The following is a 10,188-nucleotide window of genomic DNA, read 5'->3' as shown; positions in this document are numbered from 1 at the left end:
TTTGTTTCTGTGTGTTAAGTGGATCTGTTATGCCTTTCAATCTTGGTAAAGTGGCCTTGTGTAGGAGGTGTCCTGTGGTACTCATCTGAACTAGGTGCTCCAGGAAAGTCCTTTGTGTCAGTTATGTGAGCCTTACTGATGTAGTTGAGTCTTGATTGCTGTTAAGTTCTCCATGGGCTGTGTTGACCCTCAGTCTTACTATGAGGATTGACCTCAACCACAGAGTATGAGCTACTAGGCAGGTACTAACCCCACAGTGCTTTATTTGCTCCAGTAGGTTCTGTTGCCTGCCAAGTCTCTCTTTTGGTGTGCTGATTGTGGAGCTAATCAGGTCATGCTCCGATGTGGTCTGAAACCTGCCACTGGGTCTATTTGTTCTGGAGCCCCATGGGAGGGAGTCCGGTGCAAGTCAATGCGGTCTGTGCCTGGCTCTAGGCTACCTATTAGGAGCTACAGAGTGATTTATGGTTGGTGGCTACTTCTGCTGGACCTGTGTGCACATGAGAATGGCCAAGTTATACTGAAACTGGTTTCCACCAGTATTGAGCCAGGGCCAGGTCAGCAAAAGGACCAAGACACCTGAGATCCACCTCTGCCTGCCAGCTTCTTGTTAGTCTCAGTCACTGCAAAAGTCTCTTTGGTATGTGAGTTGTGTAAGGTAGGTTCTCAGTGAGTCACCAGGTAGGGGCAAGTCATGTGCACCAGATTGATACAAATACAAATTTGGTGCCAAGATTGGGTCTGAGGCCACTCCAGCAAAAATCTCAGGGTACACCAAAGCCAGCTGATATCTGCAAACTGTTATGGTGGGGCAGGGTCTCAGGGAGTCAATAGAGTGAGGACAGTAGAGTTCATCAGGCTAAAACAGATTAAGATTTGGCAATGTGGAGGGAGGGCTCTTCACAGGAATGTTGGCACTGGTTGGGGCTCATGGGAAAAATGGCCCTTGCCCTATAGCCACATAATTCAGGCTTTCCATTTGCATCTCTGACATCATCTGAGTCTGCCCAGATTTTCGAAAGCCTTCCAAGAAAGGCTGCACTAGGGACACAAACTTGGAAGGACTGTGCCACAGGTTGTCAGGAAAGTGGGGTTAGTTTATCTCTTCAGGCTGATGCCATGGTGGTGTGGCCCTTGTTGGGATGCACATTGGGAAAATCGTTCTCACCTCGAAACAACACAATTTAGTCTCTGTGTGTGTGTGTGTGTGTGTGTGTGTGTGTGTCTCCAATAGCCTCTGAATCTGCTCAGATCTCCTCAAAAACCTTCTAAGGAAGAGTGTACCATGGGCCCAGGGTGGCCACTATTTGATTTTCCACAAGGCACAAGCTTGCCGGGGCTGTGCCAGAGGTTATCAGGAAGGAGGGTCTAGTGCAGTGATGGGGAACCTTTTGAGCTCGGCGTGTCAGCATTTTGAAAAACCCTAACTTAACTCTGGTGCTGTGTCACATATAGAAATTTTTTGATGTTTGCAACCATAGTAAAACAAATATTTATATTTTTGATATTTATTTTATATATTTAAATGTCATTTAACAAAGAAAAATCAACCAAAAAATGAGTTCACGTGTCACCTCTGACACACGTGTCATAGGTTCGCCATCACTGGTCTAGTGCACCTCCTCAGGCTGATGCCATATAGATGGAGTGCTCCACCCAGGAAAAATGGCATCTCTTGTTGGTGTGGGAGAGAGACTCAGCACTGGGACTTTGATGACTGTCCCTCCTGTCCTCTCCAAAAAGCCACACAACCCAGTATTTCCCTGTATGACTCCAAACCACTCTGAGCCACCTTCCTGACACAGCATAAGTGGCCACAAATGAGGTTTTGTGCATTGGCCCTTTAAGAGGTCACCTGGGTTTCTAGCAGTCTCCTGTCTCACCCTGGCAGACAGAATCCCCACCGATTTTCACAACCAGATGGCATGTGGGCTCTACTTTGGAGAGCACAGCATGGAGTTAGGAGTTAGTGCTCCTCAGGGGGTCCTTTGCAGCTGAGATATCCCTCTGAATTCTCAACTGCCACACATGGATACGCAGGGCAGCCCTTCTGTAATCTCCACCCTTCCCACCAGTCTCCATGTGGCTTCTTCTATAAATCATTGGTTATAAGACTTTTGTTTCACTAGTCTTCCGTTGGTTATTGTGGTGGATTGTTCTATAATTAGTTGTAATTATGATTTAGTCCTGGGAGGAGGTAAGTGTAACTTCCACCTACTCCACTGCCATCTTGGATCTGGAATACATGTACTTCTTGCCCTCATTTTGAGGATCAGAAGCCTAAAGAGTTGTGACACGCCTTAGGACACAGGATATTAAGTAGCAGAGTTCCTTTTTCTAATTAATAGGCCAGTGCTCTTCCACCTATACCCTGTTGCATTCTGACTGCTCCTTCTGCCTATTGGCTAATATACTAGTTTCAGATCTTTTGTTGTCTACAAGTTCTCACATGGTTGTTTCTATTCTTTGCCTTCATGTGTTCACTTCTTAAACTAATCTTCCTCCCTAGCCCAGAGATTCTCAAACTTTAGAGTGCACCAGAATCACCTGAGATGCTTGTTAAATGTGGATTCTGAGAACTCAACTCTAAGCAATTTGATTTATTGTGTTTGGATGGGAGGATGCAGGAATCTTCATTTTAACAAGTAATCTAAGTCATTATGATGCAGGGAGTCCAAGGACCACCCTTTGAGAAATGCTATTTAAGCTATTCTGAAATAAAGCTACATTCAGATAACCCTCAAAGTGAAAATTGCTGGGGGGATTCTTCAGTGTGAGTGTTGTGATGCCTTGAGTTACAGAGCTCTTACACAATGTGAACTGAGTAATGTGAAACATTCAATCAACACAGTTGTTCATTGCAATAAAATGTCAACATTTTAAGTCTTTTTTCAAAAGACTTCTTAAGAATCATTTCTCCACACAGTCATGTTTAAAAGGAATTACAGCTGCTCCTATTTTTGTAATTCACACTTTCAAGTCTGTCTATAAATACTAAAAATGAAAAAATGCAGCTATAACTATATTTGCAGTTATGTAAAACAAAGCCATTGCCTTCAAAATTATAAGCCTGACTAGTTAAAACTAACAAAAAACTCTAGTGAATAAGAATGTATTTTTAAGCATATAAGCAATGGACAAAATCACAAATAGAAAAATCAATAGATTTGGACTGTACAAAAAATTTTTTAAGAAGCTTAAAATCCATTATTAAATAAGAAAACTTTTAAAAAACCACAAACTGGGAAGAAATATTTGCAACAAACATTAAAAAGTGATGATAGACTTAAAATATTAAAAAGCTCTAAAAATCAAAAAGCAAAATAAACAAAGAACAAGAATAGAAGTAAATAAACATGAGACAATTTCAAGAACATACTGAAAATATTTTTTAACTGTTCAATATTTTAAAATAGTAGTGAAATACACCACTTTTGTCAATCAAATTAAACACGTTTAAATGATTATTTGGGAAATAATTCAGTGAAATGGACAGGCTTACACACCATTGGGGAGTGGATAAATTGGTTCAAGCTTTCTTTAAAGTAATTTAAATATTGTTATCATAAATGTCTTTAAAAAAACACCACACAGACACAGTAAGTTCCTTTGTAGGACTCTAGTGCAATGAAACAATCAGAAATTCAAACAAAGTTTAAGTACAGATTTATATTTAAGATGTAAAATTTGGAATCAAACTGAATTTCCAACAATAAAAACATGTTATTTTAAATAAATAATCCATGGTATAGTCGTATGACAACATGTTATATAACACTTTAAAATGGTGTTTTCAAATACGTAATGGTATTTGAAAATGTTTCAGATCTAAGGACACTTTGAAAAGTCAAGATATAGCATTTTATATATAGTATTATCCAAATTTAAAAATATTTTATATGCACATTAAAAACTATAAATAAATACATCAAAATGAGAGCAGCTATTATTTCTAGGTGTTGAGATTTTTATTCTGGTAATACTTTTCTGTACTATCAATTCTCTACAATGAGCATATGTTACTTTCATAATCAGAAAATGCAACAAATGGTATTTCAAAAGTCCCTCTGGAAGTATAACATAAAGAAGAAAAAGTTGTCAACTTAATTAATTTATAGTTTGCAAGTGACAGAGAACACTCACCACTTGTTTCTGTGGTAACCACTGGAATCCATTTATGGAATGCCAGTGACCTTATATTCTCAAGACAACTGCTTATCTGTCTCCCTAAATGAAAGAGGGGGATATGGAGTAAAGACAACAGTCTCTGAGAACAGATGTCTGAAGGGAGATAAAACAAGTATCAGGATAAAGTAAAAGGAACATTTTACTAGCATTCCTTAGTCTAATATTTTAATTTAGGATTCTTAGACTATAACGTTTCTCTTTATACTAAAAATCCACTACACCAATTGATCAACATAACACCATTAATATTTTTTAATGTTTTCTTAACAGAAAAGGGTTTCCTTCAAGAATTTTACATTGTATGGAGTTTCCTCGAAAAATTAAATATGGATCTGCCATTTGATGCAGTGATCCCACTTCTAGGAATATATCCTAAGAAACCCAAAGCACCAATCAGAAAGAATGTATGCACCCCTATGTTCATAGCAGCACAATTTACAATAGCTAAGATCTGGAAACAGCCCAAGTGCCCATCAGTAGATGAGTGGATAAAAAAACTGTGGTATATTTAGGTATACCATGGAATACTATGCAGCACTAAAAAAGAAGAATCTCTTACCCTTTGAGACAGCATGAGAGATGTGGAAAGCATCATGTAAATGAAGTCAGTCAGAGAAAGACAGGTATCATATGATCTCACTCATATGTGGAATCTAAGTAACAAAATAAACTGATGAACAGAGTGGATCCAGAGACTGGAAGCATGGAACAGAATGTTGAATCTCAGAGGGAAGGCAGGGGAGGGTGGGAGGTAATGGCCTAGGGTGTGGGGGGCAGGGGGAGGTTGGAGGGGTTCGTGGGGGGAAAGAGGGACGTATGTAATACTTTTAACAATGAAGAATTACATTTTTAAAAAGAATTTTACATTGTAATTATAAGAGAAATGTCTTATTCCCCATGTTGGAAGGTTGGGAAGGGGTTAATTTGGTTACTTAAAAGACTCAAAAAGAAAGAGACACATGCTGGGATACTTAATCCACCCCCTCCAGACCAATTTGGCTAGAGAAAATACCAAAGAATCTTAGGCATCCATATTCATTCTGCGTTAATCAGGCTTGATAGGCTGATGAGATAGAGATAATTCTAGTACACTATCTGCTAGCTAAATACACACCTAGAACCCAAATTTCTTCATATTAAAATCAGCTTGGAAAATGGTTACTTCTTGGTTGCTGGGCAAAGTGGGAGTCAATGTGGGAGTCACTCCAGGTAATCTGAGAGGGAGGGAGAGCCAAGACTTTTTCCCCAGCTCCATAGGAGGTCATTACTTGAGCATTCCCAAACTCAAAGCAGGGAATAGGACTTGGTGAGCTGAATTCTTTTTATTTAAAAGGAAAGGATTTCACAGGTTGATGAGCTGTATCTAACTTGTCACACCCACTAACACACTGAGTAGTCATTGTACACATTCTAATTCAAAAGCTACTTAAGGTTTATACATCTAAATCTCCCCTCCCACTCCTCTCCAACAGCTTGTCATGAGGCCTGATAGATCATTATTTGTCAGCATATTTACAATATTGAGAGGGAGAGCAAGGAGTTAGCTAATAGCCCATTAGCAGAAATGAGTCTATCTAATTCAAACCTGTACTTTGGCACTTGGCAAAAGAAAGCAGACTGAGCACGAAAGTGGCAAGGCAGACATTGTAAGGATTCTGTAAAGTTGTGGAGGAGAGTTACTCAAATAAAGGAAAAGAGTGAGTGAAAGCCCTAAAGCAGCGGTTCTCAACCTGTGGGTCGCGACCCCTTTGGGGGTCAAACGACCCTTTCACAGGAGTCGCCTAAGACCATCGGAAAACACATATATAATTACATATTGTTTTTGTGAGTAATCACTATGCTTTATGTTCAATTTGTAACAATGAAAATACATCCTGCATATCAGATATTTACATGACGATTCATAACAGTAGCAACATTACAGTTATGAAGTAGCAACAAAAATAATTTTATGGTTGGGGGTCACCACAACATGAGGAACTGTATTAAAGGGTTGTGGCATCAACAAGTGAATCTAAAAACCAAGTGAATAAAAAATCTGATGAACAGAGTAAACTGGTGAATATAATAGAACCAGGGGCATAGAAAAGGAGTGGACTGACAATTCTTGGGGGGAAAGGGGTGTGGGGGTGCAGGAAGAGACTGGACAAAAAATGTACACTTATGGATGAGGCCAGTGGGAGGGGTAAGGGCAGAGGGTGGGGTGGGAATTGGGTGGAGGGGAGCTATGGGGGAAAAAAGGAGGAACAACTGTAATAATCTGAACAATAAAGATTTAATTTAAAAAAAATAAATAAAGGGTTTCGGCATTAGGAAGGTTGAGAACCGCTGCCCTAAAGACAGATTTTGCCTACATTAAGTCAACAGACGTTTATTGAGCCAGCCCTGTGTTGGCACTGCAAATACAGGGAAAGAGGACTTCCCTTAAAGATTTCACAGTCTAGTCGGGAAGATACATACGTGAATTCAAAGATACAGTCAAATCCTATTTTAATAAAGACTCTGGCAGACACAGTCTCTTCTTCATCTTTCATCAAACATTTATTTACTCTATTATACCTATTTCTAACTAAGTACGTGGGACCTAGTTAGAAAACAGGGACACAAAATCCAGTAAGGCGGAATCACTGCCCTTAAGGAGCTTCCTATATCTAGTTGGGGAAATAGACAAATCAATAATGTGTTGTTCAGTGTGATGATTGCAAGGTAGAAGAGGGCATAGAGGGGATAAAAGGTGATGGAAAAAATAAAAAACAAATGAAAAAATACCATGTCATCTAGCTGGGGAAATAGACAAATCAATAATATGCTCCTTAAGGGCAGTGATTGTACCTTACACAATGCTTTGAACGCTAGGTATGAGATATTATCAGAGTGCAAAGATAGAACCATTATCTCTGCCTGGAGGGGCTGGAGAAGTCACCTCCAAAAACCTGTCATTGGATGTGGGACTTAAAGGATGGTTAGGAATTTGTTAGGTTAAAAAACGAACATGGGCCCTAGCCAGTTTGGCTCTGTGGATAGAGCGTGGGCCTGCAGACTGAAAGGTCCCAGGTTTGATTCTGGTCAAGGGCACATGCTAGGGTTATGAGCTTGATCCCAGTGGGGGGCGTGCAGGAGGCAGCCAGTCCATGATTCTCTCTCATCATTGATGTTTCCCTCTCTCCCTTTCCCGGCCTCTCTGAAATCAATTAAAAAAAAAAAAAAACGAACATGGAAGAAGACCACAGAGAGAAACAGAAGACAGATAATGAGGTATTATTTATCAATACTATCATTTGTGTTGTATTTGATCCTTCATTCAGTGACAAATAATTGAGCACATGCTTTATGCCTAGCACTATGCTAAAGTGCCAATTCTCTGAATTTACTAATAAGGGTACCAACACACACAGACTTCCCCAGAGCCACACAGATAGTAAGAGACAAATTCAAACCAAGTTCTGACTGTCTACTAAACGTGCATTTTCCATTCCACCCCCCCCCCCCAAAACTGGATTATATAGGTATGCAGTCACATTTGAGAAATGATGAAATATCTGGTTTGGCTACAATAAAAGGGAATGTGGGAGGGGGTGGGAAGTGGTAGCAGAAAATCTGTGGCATGTTACACTAATTTGCATGCTAACATTTACATATCTGATCATTTGCATTCAATTTTAGGAAAGGAGAAATAATTTTTGTTCCTTTCCAAGAAGATGCTGGAACAGGTACAAGGATAACTTTCTAAAGTTTTTAGAAACTTATGACCCCACAATGTTGAGGGGCAAAAAAACCCCACAAGGAATTAAAATTGATTCTCAACACAACCATTTTTTAGTTGTAAAAATTTATAATACTATCGGTAAGCATACAGTTAGCCCTTTGAAAGGTGAGCTGTTCCAAACCTTCAGAGGATTTCCTTTCCTCCACAAATTTCTGTAAAACATCATGAATATTTATTACCTACCTTTCCAGACAATAGCCAGAACCCAAGCAATGCTAAGGGAACAGCTGTCTGAAGCAAATATGGAGAAGAGGACCAAACAAAACTGACAACCTTCATGTTACTAGTACCCCGTAACCATATTGTGTTTATGTTAATTTCATGTTTGTAGTCCAAAACCCCAAATTGCCCAAATCACCATATATCTTGAAAATTTACTTATCAAATTAAATCTCATTAAATGATCTGAAAATAAGTTAATAGTGTTACAAAATTGAAAAAAGTGTTTTGCAATCAAGACTGAGTTGTTGAGTAGTGCACACCAATAGTCTTTTTATGAGATTTCTATTATGCCTTCAAGGCAGCAATTGAAATGACTTATCTTAATGATCATGGAAAAGAACTGTAACCTGTACTGAGATTTAAGCCATTGGCTTTAAGTTTATAAATGTTAATGTTTAAGCAAATATTTAGTTTCCATGGAGCACAAAGCATTATAATTAATTTAATGGCTTTTAATAAGAACAACTAAAAACAGAAATGAACTGTAAGCATGGTACTTTCATTTTATGTAATTTAACATAATTGACAAAAACTACTAATACTTATGCATTTCTTGAATTCATATAATACTTTATCCTTTCATACACATCATACATGTCGTAAATTATGTATCAATTTCCCTTTTAGAAACTGACTTTGTACTTCTAATTATTTATAAAACACTGAGACATTTGGAAAAAATTATAATACTATCGGTAAGCATACAGTTAGCCCTTTGAAGGCTGAGCTGTTCCAAACTTTCAGAGGATTTCCTTTCCTCCACAAAAAAAAGTGGGTTGATATAAATATTAATGAATGTATTGATTCATTTTTAATTTTATAAAAATATTTTCATAAAACAGAAATGAAAGGATTCCCTAACTTCCTAAAGCAAGTTAATCTCAGTTCAAAAGTAAATAGTATGCCTAGTGTGGAAAGAGTATCTACTAACTCTATTATTAGTAGTATATTATCTTTAAAATTTTCACTGAATTTATTGGGGTGACATTGGTTAATAAAATTACATAGGTTTCAAGTGTACAATGCTATAATACAAGTATTGATTCACTTTTGAAAAAGTTATATTGAATTTAAAATGGAAAATAGGGTGTAGAAAAGACCTTAATGTTCTGAATCATTTCTGGTTTTAAAAAAAATCGAATATATTACTATTTTAAATGTTCCCAGACCAACTTTTTTTAAATCCTCATCTGAGGATATTTTTCCCATTGGGAGAGTGAAAGGGAGAGAGGAGAAGGAGGAGGAGGAGGAGGAGGAGGAAGAGGAGGAGGAGGAGGAGGAGAGAAACATTAATGTGAGAGAGACACATTAACTGGTGGCCTCCTGCACGTGTCTCAATTGGGGGCAGAAAGCAAACCCGTAACTGAGGTACAGCCCTGCGACCCTTCGTTCTCGAGGCCAATGCTCTAACCACTGAGAAAAACTGGCCAGGGCTCCCAGACCAATTTTAAAGAAAGAAGAATGCTGGACGACCGGTTCTAGTTTTGCACATACATTCTGCGCACCTGAGGAGCCCCAACACATAATCACATGTTGCTGGGAGGTAGGAGAGGCTGATATTCATATTTTGGTTTAAAGGAAGTACTGCCAATACTTTCCAATCTGTTATCTATGCCTCTCTCCTTGGTGGGTTTTCTGCTCTACTAACATGATACCTTATACTGATCCAGAATTATTATGCCATTTTAATGAGCAGTACCTGCTTCAATTAAGGTAAAAAAAAATTGGAAAGGATAAATAAAACTAGAATCTATTTCTCAGACTTGAAGAAAAAGGGTTTCATTAGCCTTTAGCAGAAGAGAAAGACTTTTTGTAGGCTCAACAATAAGGTAAGGAAGAAAGGAGAATTAAGGAAGCAAACCAGATAAATTCTTTCTATTGTTTGGCAGAATGACCTGACAAGTGACCTCTCTGCAGACACTGAATTGTTCCTAATGATGTGAATAATTTACTCCAGCTTCCAAAGGAATAATTTAGGGACTTTTATGCTTCTTAGGATCAGAGTAAATGAT

Source organism: Myotis daubentonii, chromosome X, assembly GCF_963259705.1.
Source record: "Myotis daubentonii chromosome X, mMyoDau2.1, whole genome shotgun sequence".
Classification (NCBI taxonomy): Eukaryota; Metazoa; Chordata; class Mammalia; order Chiroptera; family Vespertilionidae; genus Myotis; species Myotis daubentonii.
Note: the sequence above shows the minus strand (reverse complement) of the source record.